Source organism: Sciurus vulgaris (assembly GCF_902686455.1).
Source record: "Sciurus vulgaris genome assembly, chromosome: 3".
NCBI lineage: Eukaryota > Metazoa > Chordata > Mammalia > Rodentia > Sciuridae > Sciurus > Sciurus vulgaris.
This window is the reverse complement of record NC_136463.1, coordinates 28,206,534-28,225,881: the sequence shown is the minus strand read 5'-3', so window position 1 is coordinate 28,225,881 and position 19,348 is coordinate 28,206,534. Positions and strand designations below refer to the sequence as shown.

The 19,348-nt window shown below is 40.3% G+C and overlaps 1 long non-coding RNA gene across 2 annotated transcripts in view; it reads right to left on the bottom strand.

Annotated features, from left to right (window-relative positions):
- The window catches only part of LOC306657741, an 83,069-nt gene that overhangs the window by 25,360 nt on the left and 38,361 nt on the right, over positions 1–19,348 (bottom strand). Inside the window, exon 1 of one of the 2 annotated variants that reach the window (XR_013762867.1) lies at positions 10,030–10,091. The exons of the other annotated variant lie outside the window; for it this stretch is intronic. This is a non-coding gene — a long non-coding RNA (uncharacterized lncRNA). Of the gene's footprint in view, positions 1–10,029; positions 10,092–19,348 lie in introns of those variants that run through there. 2 annotated transcript variants of the gene reach the window in all.

The window sequence follows — 19,348 nt, the reverse complement described above, 5'->3', positions numbered from 1 at the left end:
AAACAGCTTATTTGTCTTTATATTCCCAGCAATTAGCACAGCACCTGGTACCTATTAAGTCCCAGTTTGTTGAATGAGCATAAGCCCTCCAAAGAACCGAGTGACACTGTTTAGTTACTCACTCTAACTGCCTCTGCCAGACAGTCCTGGGGCAGAGAGCTATGCAAACATTACACTGGAAGGAGCCCAAGAGAGATCTTGATTTAATCCAATACCTTCATAAAATGATGGGGAAAAAAAAGTTTGAAGAAAATAATGACTTGCCTCAATTAGTCAAAAGAATCACGGGAGCGCTCTGGGACCAAGTTTCCAGGTGTCTGGGCTCCACTGCCCCCCCAACTCTCAAAGTCATCTGCAGTAGTTTCCTATTGCTGCTGTGACAGATTATCAGAAATTCCTCAGCTTAAAAACAACACAATTTATTATTTTATAGTTCTGGAGATCAAAGTCAAAAACTGGTCTCCCTAAGACCAAGGTGCTGGCAGGGCTGTGTTCCTTCTGGAGGCTCTGGTGTGGTCCCCTTGCCTTTCCCAGCTCCCAGAGGCCACCTGTATTGCTTGATTTGTGACTCTTTCCTCCTTCAAAACCAGCAGCAGAGCATCTTTGTATCTCCCTCCTCTCTGATCTCTGCTTCCGTCACATCCTTTCCTGACTCCTTTCCCATCTAAGGACTCTCGTGATAATCTACAAAAATCTCTTCATCTCATCATCTTAAAATAATCACATCCACAAAAAATCCCTGTGTTGTAATGTAAAATATTTTCAGGTTCTGGAGATTAGGATGTGAGCATCTCTGAGGAACCAAAGATGCTGTCATCTTCACATTTCTGATGTAAAAGTACTCATGCTCTGACAACATCTTCCATGGCAGGATGGCAAAGGAAAAAATTCAACAGCGTTCAAATATATTTTGTTCCCTTTTTTCATGCCTACATATCAAGCTTCAAAGAACTGGTGGGAGAAATCATTCCTAATACATTCATATAAAATATAATATTATGCACTAATAAACATAGTATACTCCTCTGTAATGTTTATGTCTTAGGCATGCATTTCTAATATTTTAATCCTCGTGACTGATTTCATGCAGCATCAGGAAAATCAATTTGCAAAGAAAAGAGTGGGAGGAAAAGTTGGTGAGCATCGCCATATGCCAGCCACTCTTGGTCTTACTTAATTTAAGCCTCACAATAGCCTTCTGAGCTGACTCTATCACCTCCCACTTATAGATGAAGAAACTGACTCTTAGATGAGGAAATTTATCTAACTCACAGAGTCAGAGAGTGTCAAAATGGGTTGGAAACTCAGATTTATTTGGTTCTGGAATTCATGCTCTTTCCATTAGATCTTATGTCCCCAGAAAGTTCGACTTACTTTTTTACCAGCCTGATGCAGAGAAAGAGAGATGGGGGAAGGGAGAGAAAGAGAGAAAAAGAGAGAGACCATCAGAATAGATACTTTGGTTGGAAATTTCCATGAGCAAGAAAGTTTTGGGGAAACCCTTTGCAAGGCAATATGGCTGCCTTCCACCAAAATCATCAGGAGGGTCCAGGAGACTACTGGTTGCTAGGCAACTTCTCTCTGACCACATTCCATATCAATCTAATTAGCAGATTTCACCTGAGTTTCAACAGTTGCTAGGTAACTCTCAAAAAGTTGCTAGGTAACTCTCAAAAAAAAAAAAAAAAAAAAAAAATAAGGCTGGGCCTTTTCCCCTCCCTTTCAAGCCAATTCTGATCCCAAAGGATAAGGAGAGGGTATTTTTAAAAACTCTACTATAGATACATCTATGCCTAAAATCCCTCTTGTGATTTCACTGTATCTACCAAAAGTAAACAAAACCAGGAAATAAAATTCAGGCAATGGCATTTCAAAACAAGTCCCACTAGGCAGGGAATTGATTATTTAGAAATAAGAGAGTTATGGCAAGAATAGGCCAGAAACCAAGCTAAACTACCTTTGTGAACCACTTCAGACAAGAACTCTTACTAAGAATTTTGAAGGGATGGATCCTTGCATGACCAAGAGGGAGGAAAGTGGACACCTATGTACAGAACCCTCATTATGTATCTGGCAACAAGCTCTGTGGCTTTGCAAACCCCTTGTCGACTCCTCACATGATTCCTGTGAGGCCAGTAGCCGTTACCATCTACGCTTTACCAAGGAGAAACTGCAGTTCAGACAGCAAGTGAGTTGATTATGATCACTTGCCCAGAGAACTGGAAGTTAAAGATACTTTCTGACTAAATTCTAGGCATGAACCTCCTGCTCCTTCCCTGCAGATTCTCCTGTCTCCATGAGCTACGACCATGAGATGCCAAGTGCAATCATTCATTCAGAAAAACCTCAGTATTAAAATAGACTATGGAAAATAAAGATGCAAGAGGGAAAAAAATGTGAAATCCCTTCCCCTGTTCATTTTCAAGGCTTTAACATTGTCTTGTGGCAGCAATTCTCAAACTGTTTGGTCCCAGGACTCCTTTGTATTCTGAAAAATGAATGAGGACCCCCCCCCAAAAAAAAAAAACTTTTGATTATGTAGGTTTTATCTATTATACTTACCCTATCAGAAATTAAAACTGAGAAATTGCTGAAATATTTATATATTAATCTTTAAAGTAACAATAAACTCCCAACATAAATAATCTGTTTTCACGTAAAGTAACCACTTTCAAAAACAAAAGAAAATAGTGACACTGTTCTGCATTTCTGAAGACTTCTCTGATGGCCGGCCTCTGCGTTCAGTCAGAAGCTCATCCCGTGGCAGCAGCCCCGTGAACACTTCACTCTGCTGTAAACCCATGAGAGAATGACAGCGAAGTAAGCTCATAATGTCTTATATTATCATGAAAGTAGCTTTGACCTTGAGGACCCTCTGGAAGAGTCTCAGAACCCCCAGAGGTCCCCCAGACCACACTTTGAGAACCACTGCCTTAAGGTATAATCACTTGAATGTTCAGAACACATTCGGAATTTGTGTACCTCCTGTTTTCCCAGTCAGTTTTTTATGAATATCCCACATCCTTCTCACCTGTAGCACTTTGTAGTCCCTTAGAATCCCAATCTACCTCTCTGGTGTGCAATCTTTGTAATAGGATTTGTGAAAAACAAGATACAGACACTGGCTCCAGACTGACTGGAGTAGTCAGAAACATCAGAATGCATGGTTTTTGCTTTCCCAGGAGCCTTTCCTTTGTCTCTTCTGGTAACTGGTGCAGAATGAAGCATGAGACCTTCTGGCCTCTGTGATTGGTAGAAGAGATGGGCGCTGGACTCAGTACAGCCAATCAGAACCCCTCCCTGAATTTTTTTCACTCTGCCTTGCAATTTCTTTTCCTCTGAGGCACTAGCATGTTATCCTGGATCACTGACTTTCTGTTAGTGTTGTAAGGTGATTCATCTTCTCCTCACACTCCAACCCCACACTTATGATTTCACATGCTTGGAATTCTATTGGATGATTTCTAATAATGCTTTTAATATTTGAAGTTCTGCCCCAGGTTTTGTTGAACATATGCCTCATTGTCCCTGGGAAGACTCACCTTAGCGATATTGCCCATCAAAGGCCACAATGGCTGAATTACTTTCCACAGCCTGGAACACTGATGGAACTCTCTCTTCTCCCTTCCCATTCTCCCATGCACTTTCCCCAAGTCCTTTTCCAGAAGCTCAGGTCTTGTCTGCAGTCACACAGGAGAGAAGCCACCCAGGATTGTCCACCACCTTGTACCTAAGTGCCTTGGTGGAGCATGTGTGCCCTTTGTCCTTATATCAGCCCTTCCCTTGCCTGGAATTGAATTCAGAGCACCTCAGCAAGCATGTCTTGAGCACCTACTGTGTACCAGACACTGTATGTACTAAGAATACAGAAATATGAAATGAGTCCTAACCCTCTAAGAGCTTACATCTAGTAAGGATGATGAGACATAACCAGTAACTACAATAAGATCTAGCTAGTAAGATTTATGCATCACATGGGACTTTTGCAGTATGAGTGATAGAACAGCCACCCAAAACTGGCTTACACAAAAAGGAGTATTCTGGGCTCTCTTAACTGACAATTCTAATATGACATCAAGAGCATCTTTGTACTGTTGGGTTTTTTTTCTTTTTTCTTTTTTCATTTATTCCTTCATCCCAGACCCATTTCCTGCCCCTATGTACCCTGCTGTGTAAAAGTTGATCTTGATCTCTGGGTTCGACTGTGTCCATCCAACAAAGGTACCAGAAGATTGGAAGACTTGAGGAGAGTAAGGTAAGAGAATTAATTCCCCCTGCCTAGCCCATCCTCAGAACTTGCAAGTAATAAGTTATAGCACAGATTCCCTTCATCTAAACTTCATGCAGCAAATATACAACACATTGAAGTGGAAGTACTTTATAAAATAAAATGCATCATACAAACTGCAAGCATAATATCGCTATGTTTAAGGTATGTACTGGGTCCTGTCCCACCTGCTCAGCCCCTTAAGAATGCAATCCCATCCTCCTGCCACACAGTCAGTACCATGGAAGGCACTGACTTCCATGGAAAGACTTCACATCAACTCTCCATTCATGACCTCAGAACTGCGGGCTCCACATCCCAAGGCCTTGTGACCCCAGTGCTCTTTTTGTCCTTCCCGCTTCAGATTTGAGCCTTCCAGATAAGACTTTGTCTCCACTCCTGTATTGTGACCCCTGCCTGCAAGATCTCAGACCCCCTGATGGAGAGTGTTCCTTTGACCCCAGGATGGCCACATGCTCCTTTTCAAGAAGCTGATAGTTCTGGTGCCCTGACACCTAAGAAGGAGAGGCTAAGGATGCAGCTCAGTGGTAGAGGGCATGCCTAGCAAGGACCTGGGTTTGATCTCCAGCATCACAAAAAGGAAAAAAAGACAATTCTTAAGAATCCTGACCCATAGTGTCATGTGGGGGCAGACCCTTGGTAACAGTTTTAGGATGGATGAAGATGGAAGAAGATGCAAGATGCAGTTGGGATAGTAGACATGCTTTATTAGGAGACAGCATAGCCCATAGGCAGCCCCTAGTCAGTTCCCTTTAGCCCCCTGAGTCTTTCCAATAGGCCTTTTTTATATGCAGGCCAGACAAAGAAGGTACACTGCAAACAGGTCACATCAGTGGGTACATGTTCACAAGCAAATGTTTATGACCCTGAGTACATATGCTGAATGAGAGAATTTATGACCTTGACTACACATAAAAACAGCACGCCAGAAGTTTAGGAGACGGAGTCTAACTATAGTCATTTTGGGTCTAGCCAACACATGGCCTCTGAGAAAAGCACCCTGGTTATTTTCCGTGTGATACTACAAGCCCCTTAGAAAGAATTCCTCCATCATAAGACTTTGGCTAACCTGTCCATGAGCATGCTCAGACAGTTTACAATAAAGGCTGATGATCTTGTTATCAGTTAAATCTGCTCCATCTCCTGCCCATCTGTATTTGCTTCTCCCTTATCTGTGGACATAAGGCTTAGGTGTTAAAAGGGAAAGTTTCAGGGTCACTGATCTATTTTCAAATTTGGTTACTGTCCTTTCTCAGTTGTATGACCTCGGGCAATTCATTTAACCCCTGGGAGTTTCAATAGTAAAATAAGAATAACAGTCCTGCTCTCTCCTACCTCATAGATGCCTGAGGATTGAGACAGTGAATAAAATACAGTAGGTGCTCAAAAATATCTATAAGCTTTTTTTCTATCATTATCATTACAATTAATAAAACTCAAAGAGACATAAGTTCCATTTTCCTCCCCTTCCCCAAACCACACAGCACTCTTCAAATGCAGTCACCTGCTCCGCCCAAGCTGAGTTCTCCCTGACCACCAGGAAGCTGTTTTTCTCATATATCCTTCTTTAAAAGGATCACCACTCAGAGCTCATCCCTTTCTCCATAGAAACCCAGAGAATAAATAGAAGCAGCAGGTTTTCGGCATTTTCCACTCTGGCTGTTTCAATTAAATAAACCCACACAACTCTTCCATTAGCATGTGGGTGGAGAAGTCAGTGGTGCCTCAGTGACCCTTGTTCCACGGGTTCACTTAGACCTTCCAATTATATTCAGCCAAAATATCATCTCCTTGACTGGCATTGTTACAAGTAACCTGTGCCACCGTCCACATGGAAAGATGCAGTTGGGACAAATCTGTTGTAACCTTCACATCTCTTTCAAGTGCTGAAATTATAAATATATTTTCCAAATCATGAAATCCTTTTTCAAGTATTTTTCTTTTTTCTTCCAGTAGGCACTCACTCTCCCCATCCTCACTCTCGCTCTCTCTGTCCTGTTAGTAGACTAAGTGATAAAGAAATGGAAACAGGAATGGTCAACTTAGATGAGAACATCCCAACTATAATGTGTATATTCAGAGTCCCATGGCCATGAGGGCATGCCATGAGTCAACATGCCCTATGTCAAATCCTTCCCGGTGGAGGCTCTCTTCAGGAACAAGGGTGCAGATACCAACTCTTTGTTCCCAGGAGAGAGAGGCAGGAGGCATCTCAAAGATATAGTGTGGCTGACTGCCAGAGTAAGAGTTTAACCTATAGGAGACACAGATGCTGGGGAATAAAAGGAGAAACATTAGCTTTGGGGTCAGTGGGCGATGGGGGGAGGGGAGGGGAGGCTCTTATAGCTCCCACCTGCTGCCAGGGAAACAGCTCTGCATTTAGATTTAGAACCTTGGGTATGAGACAGAATAGGAGCTCCATGCCAAGAAAACAATACGGCCCTTTAAAAGAATGAATGGGATCTACTCAAACTAACATGAAACAATTGCTGAAACAGATTATTAAAAGAAAAAATGTCAGTTACAATTTATATACAAAGCTGGGCACAGTGTTGCATGCCTGTAATTCCAGCAACTCAAGCAGCTGAGGCAGGAGGATCATAAATTCAAGGCCAACCTGAGCAACTCAGTGAGACCCTGTCTCACTAACAAAAATAAAAAGGGCTGGGAATGTAGCTCAGTGGTAGAGCTCTCTGGGTCCAATTCCCAGTACCAGAAAAAAAAGAGAGAGTTCTCCATGGCTGCAGAGAGCATAGATTTGGGAATCATGAATACAAATTTTAAGCCAGGCACATAGCACATGTCTATAATCTTAGTGACTTGGGAGGCTGAGGCAAGAGGATCACAAGTTCAAGGCCAGCCTGGACAACTTAGTGAGACCACCAGCAACTCAGTGAGACCCTGATTCAACTAAAAAGTTTATAAAAGGACTGGAGATGTATCTCAGTGGCAAAGTACCACTGGGTTCAATTCCTAATACCACAAAAACAAAAATAATTTATGTACAGTATTCCATGCATGTAAAATTTGCGAATTAAAACTGCAGATTTCCATAGAAGCATGTGTATCTACATGTGTATAAAAAGGTCTGGAAAGTTAAACACCAAATCATTAACAGCAAAGTCCCAGAAGGAGACTAGGTTTGGGGGAAAAGAGAATTCAAATCCCACCACTTGGGATATTAGCATTAGGCTTTTACTGATTTCTCACATTGTGCACATGGGGAAATTTGAAGTATTTAAAAATTACCAGAGAAGTTGTTTTTATAAACATTGAACACCCTTCCACTTATAACTGCAGATAATATCCTTTGCTCCCACGTGCACATGTGTACTCAGTATGCATTGTGTGTACATGCACCCTGCTACTGGGTGATTTCAGACATGGTCACGTCAGTGCTGAATCAGGTACTCTTGCTTCTTCGGCCACATCAGCATGTCTCTGCATCCTGGTTCACCCTACTCTGGTCAGATTGCACTCAACCTCCCACCAGGATTATTTCAAAAGACTCCTAAGTGGTCTCCCTGACTTTGTCTAATCCACCCTGCACTACACTCCAGGTAAGTTATCTAAACCACAGATTCAGCAACATCACCATTTGAAACCTCTTTTTTTTTTTTTACAAAATATGCTAATTTTACTAACTACTTGGTCATACACATACTCTTTAACATCTAGAAACTAGATTTTGCAAATTTGAGATTCATTTGTCCATTATATACATTACATACACAGCAAAAAAATGCACAAAACATACAGAAAACTGATGTCTGAAAATGTCCAAGTATAAACACACTAACATATTACCTTTTGAAACTACTTCCCTCTCACCTCCTCCACATCACTGAACAAGTACAGAGAGCACTATACTGCTCACAGAAGTGGTTTAATGGTTCCATTCCCAAAAGACAATATTTCATATGAATTTTAGTAAAAAGATATTTACAAAGTGATATTTTACTACCTCTACATTTAACATACATTAAGTACTTCTAAACATCTATACAGACTAAATCTTTCAAGTAAAGACTCAATTTGTCCACTCTGTACATGACAGTTTTGAATAAACTGCACACATGTAACAAGAGTCCTAATTTGAAAATACCTTAAAAAGATGAGCATTCTGGCCTTTCACCGATTGGCCCAGTGGGCTGTAATGCCCAAATTTTCAGAAGACAATCCTTCCTAAGAATTTTAACTCAAAATATACAAAATTTGTTTACTAATTCTACTTTTGTCAAACACTGGCAACCTCTTTAACACTTAGAAAGACTAGATGTAGATTTGAACTCGTTTGTCCTTTATATCCACTATGTACACAGCAAAGTAAAATAAAACCCATAGACATGAGGAACAACTCTTTGCCTGGTTGCAAGCACACTTGCACAGTGCTCCCGAGAACCAGCACACAACTGTGTACTACTCAACAGGGGTTTGGTTATTACCCATCCCCCCCAAAAAAAAACTATATGAATTTTAACAAAAAGAAATGAGACAGACATCATTACCCTAGGTACATGTATGATTACACAAAAAGTGTGAATCCACATCACATACAATTGCAGAAACACAAAAAATTGTACCCCATTTGTGTACAATGAATCAAAATGCAGTCTGTAAAAATAAAAATAAATAAATAAATAAATCGGAGTAACAATGTGAATATTCTATATGGTGAATAAAACAGTAATATATTAAAAAAATTTTCACAAAATATGTTATATTTTACCACTTCTACTTTTAGCATATGCCAGGCACTTTAGAACATCTAGAAAGTCTAGCTATTTTAAAGAAACTACTTAGCATTTTCAACTATCTACACAGTAATGAGGAATAAAATGCACATACAAAACAATGGTTATAATAGCAAAATGTCTTTTACATAAAACCGTCCTCCTTCTCACGATCAAAGTCTTCTCTATGTTCTCTAACCCACTGTACAAATGTGGACAAGTGCCGCTCCTAGAAGTGGTCTAACAAATCCATTTCAAAGTCACTTCCAAAAGACACTTCTGATTTTTTAAAACAAATGGCCATTTACAGGACGTTATTTTCCAACTCAATCATATGTGGACAACTCTGGCCGCCAAGTCCCGGTGGGCGAGGGGAAGGGTTCCTGTAGAAGGGCTGGGCTGGCTGCGAACAACAGCTAAGAAACTCATTGGACAGAAGGACAGAAGACAGAACGATCCTTTTTTTTTTTTTTTTTTTTTTTTTTGCAGTGCAGAACTATCTTTTGAAGCAGGGGCATGAACAATTGGGCCGTCCATAACGGACTGGCCCTAACAACCAAGGAGCCGGGTTTGGTTTATTTATAGCGGTACAGATCCATGCGGGCCGGCAGGAGCTTCTGTGAAAAACAGGAAGGGGGGAGTGGAGCAAGCCATTTGGCTCCAGCAGTTCAAACCCATGTCTGGGGCCTGCATTCAATCTCCAGCGGTGAACCAGCCACAGGGCAACCACGCACTTCAGGTAATCTCCAACAACTTTCCATAACCGTGAGTTCCTGAAGCCAGATTTCCCTAATAGCTCGACCATGCCTGGTTTTATTGCAGGTCATAGGTCCCTGCAGGCAACCCTCTTTCCATTTAGAAGGTCCAGATGTAGCAAAAATTTTAAAAGGTTGGGGGCAAGTTGAGAGCAGCTTTTACATATTACATACACTTCTACAAACAACCAGTAACTCTTCCCAAAGGGTGGTGGGCACTTCCAATTGGTCACATGTGGTAACGTTACCCTACCTTTTCTCTCTTGGGTAGAAGGAACACCCACAGCTGAGGGCCACTCTCCGTTCCAGAATCTCGCGAGTCTAAGTAACAATCTCGCGGGTCGAGGTGCGGTCTCGCAGGCTGAAGTGCAGATCTCGCGAGACCAGATGCCAGCGCTCGTGGAGCCGGCGTACCTGGCCTGGTCTGGGCGGCTCCATGGTCTAACTTGGGGCCTACCTTTCGGGCATCCGTTAGCCTTCTTGGGCTCTCGAAGCCGCCATTCTCGCCATGCCGCACCAAACCCGCCACTACTCCACCACTTGAAACTTTTCAATGACTCTTTTCCTCTGCATTACTTCTCAAATTCAGGGCACACCAGAGTCACCTGGAAACCCTTAAAATGCAGATTTCTGGGGGCTGGAGCCGTAGCTCAGTGACAGAGCACTTGCATCGCAAGTGTGAGGCACTGGGTTCGATCTTTAGCACCGCCTAAAACTAAACATAAAATAAAGGCACGCTGTGCATCTACAACTACAAAAAATATTTTTATTAATGCAGATTTCTGGGTGCCTCTTTTAAAGACTCTGATTCAGAAACTCTGGATCTTTAACATGTCATATGATTCTGATGCCAAGATTATGGGAATCATTCTCCACAAAACACTGACTTTGAGCATACGACAGCCCAGCCTCGTCTCCTAGTACAGCAGTCTTATCCCTCATCATCTAGTCCTAGCTTACCTCTGCAACCTCCACTTGTACATGTCCCCACCTCATACATTTCCTTTCAGCAACACAGACCAGTGTCTTGGTCCCCTACTTGCCGATTTACCCCTCCATGCTACTCTCAACTGTGCTTGTAATGCCCTCCTTGCTATTATAACATCATTCTTCATTTGAGTGATGCCTACACATCCTTTCAATCTCAGACCAGGACTCATCTCCCTCAGGTAACCTTTCCCAACTCTCCCAGGCTACCTTACGTGCCCCCATCTCATCATTCTAATATAGCACATGTCATGCCTAAGTTCTTACTCCATTTTCTGGATCTTCTAGATTTCCTGGATTCTGAGGTCCTTGAAGCAAAACCATGTCTTATTCATCCTCCAGCTTCCCTGGAAGCCAGCACAGAATTGAAGGCAGTTACACTGCCACCCTTCAGGCAGTTTGCTGGCAGTTGGACCAGGTTAAAGCAGGGCAAGATTTCTCAGATGGCACCTCCTTGAATTCACAAGAGCGAACTGACCAAGTGATAATTCAGATGCTCCCAACGCCTCCTCCACCAGAGGATGTTGCTGCTCAATTTAAAAATTTTGTATTTTTCAACCCCACTAAAAAAAATAATAATAAAAATGACTGTTTCTATAGCAGTTTAGCTCCAAAAATTCAGTTACCACTGCTAGTGAGAAAGAGGGATTTACCCAGCTCCCTCAGTGAAGCAGACAACCTTGTGCTAGGTGGGGTCCTTATTCACTGACAGTTGGCCATCTTTCCATGTTCTAATCCCTTCTTCATACTCTTTTTCTTCTTCTCCTTCTGAGACATGTCTCACTATGTTGCCTAGGTTTGTCTCAGACTCCTGGATTCAAGTGATCCTCCTGCCTCAGCCTCCCAAGTTTCTGGAATTACAGGCATGTGCCACCATTCCCAGCTTCCATATGACTTTTAAATTCTAGTAAGTACTCACAAAGAACTATTGCCTTGGGAGCAAGGGCCACCCTTAGAGGCAAAAAATAATAATCAAGCCTTCCTTTCTCCTTGCCCACAACACGGGTCTGAAATTCCTTCATGAGATCCCATAAATGCTCACTTCATTCCTGGAGGATTTGGGCTTATCTTTCAAACCCTGTTCCATTCCAGGTATCCAGTTTCTGACTTGCTGTTGTACACTGAGCACTGCTTAAAAGGGGTACAGAATGCATTTCCCAAACTTGACAGATTATCTCATAGGACTAGTGTTCTCTGAAATACATTTTGGTAAATTCTGCTTAATAAACTACTCAATGTTGAGATGTGCACAACAAATTTTCTAGTTACTCAAATATGTTGTCTCAGGATTCGAGGTTTCATCCCATTTCCAGAGGAAGCTGTCAAGTTGAGATATTGGAAAGAGTTGATTTAAATGAACTGAGATAATTCCATTTCTCTGAGACTTCTGATGAAACAAAGAAAAGGTGAAAACTAGAGGCAGTTTAGGGATTATGTCCACCACTTTTGTTTCTCAACACAGGTTCATGAGGGTCAGAAAACTAAAGAAATGTTTCTAAGTTCACAGTGACTTGGTCGTGGTGATAGAATAAGGACAAGGATTCAAATCTCCACACCTTGCTGCCTACAAATCACTTATTACATAAGCTATACTTTTATCGCTACAGTAGAATAGCAGTCTGTGGTAATGTCACTGAGGGTAAAACATCATAAAAGGATAACGTACTTCCGCAATATTTCCCTAAGTCTGTCTCTATGGTTCAAAGACCCTTTTCACAATCATCCCTTTCTTGCATCTCAAACCCACTACAAACTATTCTCAAATTCTACAAATTATACTCTAAGATATCACTTTTTTAGAAGGCAACACTACTCCTTGGGGCAAAGTTAAAGTACAAAGCCTTTCCCCCCGTCCTTACCCATCACATGCCTGTGGAAGTACCTGACATTTAAATCTGAATAATTCTAAAAATATCTCTCTCAAAGCTAGTTGATCCTTCCACAGCTGTATTTCCTGAAAAATGATGCAGTGTTTATCACCACTTCCTCACATACCAGACACTCTGGTTTATCCAATCTGCCAATCTATCATTTAGCTGGTAAGTTTAGTCCATTTACATTTATTGTAATGGTTGATGTATATGGACTAGGTTTTTTCCATCTTACTTTGTCTTTTCAAATGCTGATGTAAATTATTTTTGTTTTGTTTTATTTTGTTTTTGCTTTCTCCTACTTCTCCACCACATTGTCAAAGCCAGGGGGAGATTGTGTTTTAAGTATTAGAAAAAGAGGGAAAATAAAAAGGGGAGAAAATGGGAACTTCACTAATGCTGTTTGAATAATATAAAACTAAATTCTAGGAGCCCCAGTTACACACAAGCAAAACATTCATTGCAAATCTTTCTTGTCTATTCATTATAGCAAAGTTAGCAAACTTCTAATTTTCTTACTGAAGTTTCACAGCATATTCCATTTCTATTTGCTTACGTTATACTTTCCCTTTTATTACTTTAGTGTTACTCTTGAAATTTTACAAAAAATACTTAGCATGATAAAGTCTAATGTTATTCAATATCTTAAATCCATCCATCTTTGAACAAGACAAAAGCCTTAGAATATTTTACTTCCAATCACTCCCTCCCAACATACATGTCCTGATTATCCAGCATTTAAATAGGGTCCTTTGTGTTACTTCACAAATTTGACATCATCATCAATATTTGTTTACATTTACTTACATGTTTACTGATTTATTTGCTCACCAATCCTTCTTGCATCTCTGGATCACTTCCCTTTTTCTTGAAATACACCCTTTGGAAGTTTTCTTTATAAAAGTCTTCTGGCAACCAATCTTGCTTTTTGTTAATCTAACATTTGCTTTTTTGTTCTCATTTTTATTAATTAGATAATTCTAGACTGTTGATGGTTTTCCTTCAGCATTTTGAAGACATTATTCCATTGTCTCCTGCCTTTTGTTGTTGGATGTCTAATAGTTACTCCTGTGTTCATGACCTTTCGTTTCTCTCTATCTGCTTTTAGGATATTATCTTCATTTTGGGTTTCTGCAAATTCACTATAATGAGTCTAGGAATAGAGTTATTTTTGTTTATTCTGAATGGAATTCACTTGGTTTCTTGAATGTTGATAACTTCATCTGTTCCAGAAATTATTTCTTCAAGTACTTCCTCTCTGACAGGAAAAGGGAGGAAATACAGAATGAAATTGACAAAATTGTGCTATATACATACATGAATATACCACTCTGAATTCCACCTTTATGTATATCTATAAAGTACCAATTAAAAGTAAATAATAAACGAATGAATGAAAAACCAGTAGAGGATGGGGAATGTGGGAAGGAGAAGGTCAGGAAAGAAGAGGCACTGAGGACTCAAATGGAGAAAATTATATTCCATGCATATATGATTATGTCAAAATGATCCCCACTCTTATGTATAACTAATAAAATTTTTTTAAAATAAAAGAATAGAAAGGACTGGGGGTGTAGTTCAATGGTAAAGTTCCCCCAGGTACAACCCAGTACCACCAATAAAAATTATTATTATTATTATTATTATTATATGGTCTAATGCCTAGAACTAAAGAGAAATTTATCAGTTTATTTTTTGGACTGGAACCAAAAATAGTTATTGAGCAGGCCATTATGCCTTCAAGTTAAGCCAGTGATCTATAAAATACATGAAAATGCTATTGAATATTCTTTTCAGGAACTCAGCATTGTACATTTTAAGCGGAATAAATGTCTTGTTACAATGAATAATGTCTATAACTCTGAAGGGAATAATGATTGTTTATCAAAGCCTTTCATTGAATCCTTAATATATGTGGAAATTTCTGTGACTTTCCTTTGTATGTTGGGTGTCTGTGAGGCAACAGACTCCCATAGTGTTTTGTTTTTGTTTTTACCTTCAAAGGCACAATTTTTATAAATGTGTAGATGGGAAAAAATACTGCCTCTCCTCCATTCTATTATCATATTTGTGATTTTAATGAAAGGTCTCATTCAGCCCTTATGTCTCTTTAATATTTCTCAATTCTTATCTCTTTATACTTATATCTGTGTAATTTTTTAGACCTGTCTTCCAGGCCACTAATTCTCTCTTCATCTCCTTCTTGTCTGGTCTTTAACACATTCATTGAGTTTTTATTTTCAACAATTACAATTTTCATTTTTAGAATGTGTATCATTTTTATAATTTCTTGATTATTATTCACAATTGATTTTATCTTTGATATCTTCAGGCATGTTTTGCATAATTATTTATATTCTATGTCTGATAATTCTAATATTTGAAGTCCTTGAAGATCTATGTCTCTTTCTTTTGCTCTACTAAACCTCATTCTTGGTAGCTTATTTCCTTGCATGTTCAGTAATTTACTGTACTCTAGGCTTATATTTTATAAAACTTAATCTTGGGATTTCTGGGGGCCTGAGCTGGGGATATTTTCCTCCAGGTAGAACTTATTTACTTTTGCCAAATCTAAGGACCCCTACTCACTGGGAACCATTCTTGATGCTTTCAGCTCCTTTCCTTTGCTCTAGTTCTAAGACCCAATCTTCGATTGGCAGAACTGATATCATATTTTCCTTTAAAGAAGTACTCCTTTTTTTTTTAGTTTGTTTATTGCTCACATCTCCCTGCTCCTGGACCTACTTTTATATCCCTGACTTGTAAGAAATTTTTGTTTGGTTTTGTTCTTGTTCTTGGTGATTTGCCTCATTTTGTAAAGGTGATGTGTTAGTTAATCATTAAAAATTATAGTTGGGGGACTGGGGATATAGTTCAGTTGGTAGAGTTCTTGCCTGTCAAGCACAAGGCCCTGGGTTCAATCCCCAGCACTGCAAAAAGAAAAATTATAGTTCGTGTGTGACTTACCCAATATCTTGTTGTATTTAGTGCAAGTACCTATCAGAGTATCTCGAGTATCTTGTCTGCTGTACCATTATTCCACTGATGCTTCAGCCAATGTAGCCTGGGTCTGACCTTGTCATTCCATTGAAACTATGCTCACAAAGGTCACTGATTATCATATGTCACACCCAATGGCTGTTTCTTTCATCTTTCATCTTACTTAACCTCAATATAGCATTTATCAATATTAAACTCTAAATTCTTACTGATATTCTGTGCTCCCTTGGTTTCTGTGAAAGCACCCTTTGGTTCTCTTGTTATGTCTCTGGCTACTTCTTCTCAGTCTTTTCCTGACTCCACTTCCTCTACCCAGGCCCTAAATAAAGGCATTCCTCAAAGTCTAGAACATTCATTCCTGTTATGCTCTCTCCCTGGCCTCTCAAAATCACTTCTTGGTATCCATTAACATCCATCCAGACCCATCCATCCAAATATCCATGATTCTTAAACCTGTGTCTGCAGCCCAGATTCACACAGTCACCATTCACAGACCCACTTGACTGCCATTGGCACCCCAAGTGTATGCAATTCATTATATAAGTATCACATATTTTTTAAACTTGCTCTTTCTCTGTTCCCCATCTCTGATAATAGTCTCTCAATTCTCAAAGTCACTCAAACTAGAATTCACGATGCCTTTGACTTCTCCTTTCCCTCATCACCAATGAGTGGTCCTTGTCAGTTCCTCCTACCTGTCACAATTGCTGTTCCCTTGCTCCTGATCTTCACTTTGCCTTGTCTGGAATATATCAATAGCTACCTAGTTCATCTTCTCCACCATTCTCACTCCATCTTTATGGTACTATCGCCACAATCTGGTCACATCACTCCCCTTCTCTGTCTGAAGAATTACATTGATGATGTCTGTAAATGCTACTTTAGGTGATGAAAATTCTATGATGTAAAATTAAAATGCACAGGAGATATATGGATGGATATATAGATACACACTAAAAATATACAATACAATAGATAAATGTAAAACTAGACATAAAAATACACTGACTACTAGTTGGATTGAGATAACAAAATTAGCTGTGGACTTTTCCTTCTATCCATTTTTCATAATGGAGTTATACTATCTCTTCAACTAAAAAATATTTATTTGTTAAAAGTAAAAGTCTGATGAGTTCCCATTCCCTACAGTAAAATTTTCCAAAATACATTGAGACGTTAACAGCTCTTATAGGAAAAACAGAGGAATGTGATCAAATAAATTTAGGAAAGGATTAAACAAGGAAACTGGGGGGTGTTGATCAGTGGTACAGCACCTGCTTAGCATGTGCAAAGCCCTGGGTCCCATCCCCAGCTCCAAAAAGAGAAGAAAAAAGAAATGTGATTTAAACAAAGTTAAACAAATCTCTTTGCTGCAGAGTTTCTTGGGGGCCTTGAATTATCAATGTTCACTATGGGTCTTCAACTGGTGACTAGAGCGTTCAGGGATACCCAAAGTTAATCCACCTTTGAACTCTGTTTCTGCAGAATTAAGCAGCAAACAAAACACTTTTGGGTGATCTCTGTCCTGTAAGAAAAGGGGGTGTAAGCTATGAAACTTTTTGTAGCCTGGCTGCCCAGCCCGCATTTCAGATTCCTCCTCTCCCCACCCGCCAACCCCCGCCAATCTTCTTTTCCCAGTATGTATTCCTTTTCTATTGCTGCTTGCCATGGTTGATATAGTTTGTCCTCATCAAAGCTCATATTGAAATTGAATTGCCAATATAACAGTGGTAGGGCCTTTAAGAGGTATTGGTCATGGGAGATCACCCTCGTGAATGGATTAATGCTAAGTCACAGGAGTAAGTGGGTTCTCACTTTGATGAGGCTGGATGAGTGATCATGAAAGCAGGTTGTGACAAAGTGTCCAACTCCCTTTGATTCTGCTCTTTCTCCAGCTAGCACCTGCTTTCCCTTTATGCCTTGAGTTAACAAAGTCTAAGACCCTTACCAGAAGCCAAGCAGATGCAAGTACTCAATCTTGGACTTCTAGCCTCCAAGAATAAGCCAAAATAAGCCTCTTTTCTTTATAAATTACTCAGTCTTAGATATTCTGTTACAGCAACAGAAAACAGACTAAGACTCTGATATAACAAATCATCACAACATTGGTGACTTAAACAGGACAAATTTATTGCCTCTGGTTCTGGAGGTTAGACATTCAACAGGGGTTTCGCTGAATTTAAATAAGGTGTCAGGAGAAGCACAGTTTCCAAAGGGGGAATCCTTGCCTTGCCTTTTAGTGTTTCTAGGGTCCTCTAGAGTTCAACAGTCCTTGGCTCCTGGCTTCTTTTCTCCATCTTCAAAGCCAGTTGAGTTCAAAAGGAGTTAAGTCCTCATCTTGCATTACTTTGACTCCCTCTTCTTTCTCTCTCTTCCACTTATTTTTCAAAATTTTTAGTTGGAGGTGGACACAATACCCTTATTTTATATATTTATTTTTATGTGGTGCTAAGGATTGAAACCAGTGCCTCACATGTGCAAGGCAAGTGCTCTACCTCTGAGCCACAACCCCTGCCCCCTCTTCCACTTTTAAGGACACTTGTGGATACGTGGAAGCCACCTGGGTAACCTGGGATGCTCGGCCTGTTTTAATATTGGCTGATGAGCAATCCTAATTCCATCTACAACTCGAACTCCCTTTGCACATAAGATAACACACGCTCAGGGATCTGAATCAGGATGTGGACATTTGGGAGACAGGGAGCAGATTGGGCTTGCCACCCACTCTTTCCATCTCCTCTCCTTTCTCCCATAGCACCATCTCCATCCTCACCAAAGGTAACAGAGATATTTTATTCTCAGAACAAGATTCTTCTTGGTATCCCTAGTTTCCTCAACCTCTAAAGCTCATTCCCAGCCTGGCCATTGTCTTCTATAAAAAGAACAGTCCTCTTCATCCACTGAAACCTTGTTCCAATCTCACTTCCTCAGTGATTGTCCCTCTGGATTCCCCAGATGCAACTGGCCACTGGGCTTCTATAGTTTTTTTTATTCCTGTCTCCGAGACAACGTGGATCATACTGCATTGCATTCACTAGGTAACAGCTGAGCCTGACTGAGCCCTTGCTAGCATGCCCATTGCTGTGCTGTGTGCTGCACCCACACGAGCGCATTCACTCCTCATTGCAACCCTACCAGGTAGGCCTTAAGCTCATGCAGCCTTCCTCCAACCCCAGGTGACGAGCACTTACAAGGCAGGAACACTGCATGCCTTCTTCACCTCTGCATCGTGGACTCCCCACTTAAAGGCTTAGTTCATTTGGGTCAACATTTTTTAAAATATTTTTTAATTGATGTACCTTTATTTTATTTATTTATTTATTTATACGCAGTGCTGAGGATCGAACCCAGTGCCTCACACATGCTAGGCAAGTGCTCTACCACTGAGCCACACCCACCCCCCCACCCCCCACCACTTGGACCAATTTAACTGAACTCATTGTTACCTGAGCCAAAAAAAACTGCTACTGGTCATCCTCTTAAATGAAGGAATCAAACTTTTCCCAAAAGCCTAAGTGAAGGCATGAGACTTTTTTTTTTTTTTTTGGCAGAATCCAATTATGAAATTTATTTTATCTTTTTTATTATAGTTATTAGCACATATTAATACTGGGTTTTGTCATGACAATTTCATCCAGGCCTATAATGTACTCTGATTGCATCCACGCTCCTTTTTATCCTCTCTTATCCCCCTTCCCCATCCCACTGCACTCC